This window comes from Arachis duranensis, chromosome 6 (genome assembly GCF_000817695.3).
Source record: "Arachis duranensis cultivar V14167 chromosome 6, aradu.V14167.gnm2.J7QH, whole genome shotgun sequence".
Classification (NCBI taxonomy): Eukaryota; Viridiplantae; Streptophyta; class Magnoliopsida; order Fabales; family Fabaceae; genus Arachis; species Arachis duranensis.
The window spans coordinates 37,356,156-37,358,002 of NC_029777.3; positions in this window are offsets into that span (position 1 = coordinate 37,356,156).

Genomic DNA, 1,847 nt, shown 5'->3' on the forward strand with positions numbered 1-1,847 from the left:
TTAAGTTGTGAAAAGTATTGATCACAATTTCGTGCACCAAGTTTTTGGCGCCGTTGCCGGGGATTGTTCGAGTATGGACAACTGACGGTTCATCTTGTTGCTTAGATTAGGTATTTTTCAGAATTCTTGAGAATGAATTCTAGAGTTTCACGATGATCTGTTGAAGTCTGGCTGGCTGTGAAGCCTTGTCTAATTCTATTGGACCGAGGTTTCAACTTATCATCACAAGAGCTTGTTGATTTCTATCAATCTTGCTGTTGGAGCAGTGATCTGCTAAGGCTTGGCTGGCCATTGGCCATGTCTAGTGTTTTGGACCGGAGCTTTCTTTGAAAGCTTGGCTGGCTATGAAGCCATGTCTAATTCCTGGACCAAAGTCTTAGACTAACATTGCATGATTCCTGGAATTCTCATTAAGAATTTTGATATCTTTATTTTCTTTTTCCGCTTAATTTTCGAAAAGTCCAAAAAAAATTTACAAAATCATAAAATCCAAAAATATTTCTTGTTTGAGTCTAGAGTCTCATGTTAAGCTTGGTGTCAATTGCATGTTTCTGTTCTTCTTGCATTCATGCATGTGTCTTCATTAATCTTCAAGTTGTTCTTGATAATTTCATTGCTCTGATCTTTGAATTCTATTGACTTGAGTGTTTATGTGTCTCATATGCATTCTCATTTTGTTAGTGTCAGTAGTATATAAACTGCTAAGTTTGGTGTCTTGCATGCATTATTATTTGATTCTAGTTGCATTTTGATTATTCCTCATTATAAAAAATCCAAAAATATTTTTAATTTGTGTCTTTTCAAGTCAATAATACAGAGAATTGAAGATTCAGAACATACAGCAGAGGAATTACACAGAAAAAGCTGGGCGTTCAAAACGCCCATTAAGGAAGGCAAACTGGCGTTTAAACTCCAGCCAAGGTACCTGGCTGGGCGTTTAACGCCCAAAAGGGTAGTAGTTTGGGCGTTAAACGCCAGAATGTGCACCATTCTGGGCATTTAACGCCAGGAGGGCACAAGAGGGAAGATTTTGTTTCAAATCAAATTTTTTTTTAGTTTTCAAAATCTTTTCAAAATCAAATCTTTTTCAAATCATATCTTTTCAATCATATGTTTTCAAAATCAATTTCTTTCCATACTTGCTATCAATTAATGATTTGATTCAACATTTCAAGTATGTTGCCTTTTCTGTTGAGAAAGGTTTAATGTTTGAATCATATCTTTTCTTGTTACCCAAGTTATTAATTTTTAAAATCAAATCTTTTTTTAAAATGTTTTTCAAATCATATCTTTTTAATCACATCTTTTTCAAAATAGTTTTCAATCATATCTTTTTTATTTTCTAATTTCAAAATCTTTTTCAAAAATCACTTGACTTCTTTTCCACTTTTATTTTCGAAAATCAATTAAAGTTTTTCAAAATGTTTTTAAAATTTTCGAAAATTTCTTCCCCTGTTTTCACATCCTTCTATTTATGGACTAACACTCATCCTTAATGCACAATTCGAACTCCATCTTTCTTGACAAGTTCGAATTTTCTACCTCTTCCTTCCATTTTTCTTTTCCTCTGACACCTCAAGGAATCTCTATACTGTGACATAGAGGATTCCATATTTTCCTGTTCTCTTCTCTTTCATATGAGCAGGAGAAAAGACAAAAGTATTCTTGTTGAGGCTGACCCTGAACCTGAAAGGACCTTGAAGCGAAAGCTAAGAGAAGCTAAGGCACAACTCTCTGTAGAGGACCTAACAGAAATCTTCAAAGAAGAAGAACCCATGGCAGCCGAAAACAACAACAATGCCAACAATGCAAGGAAGGTGCTGGGTGACTTTACTGCACCTACTCCC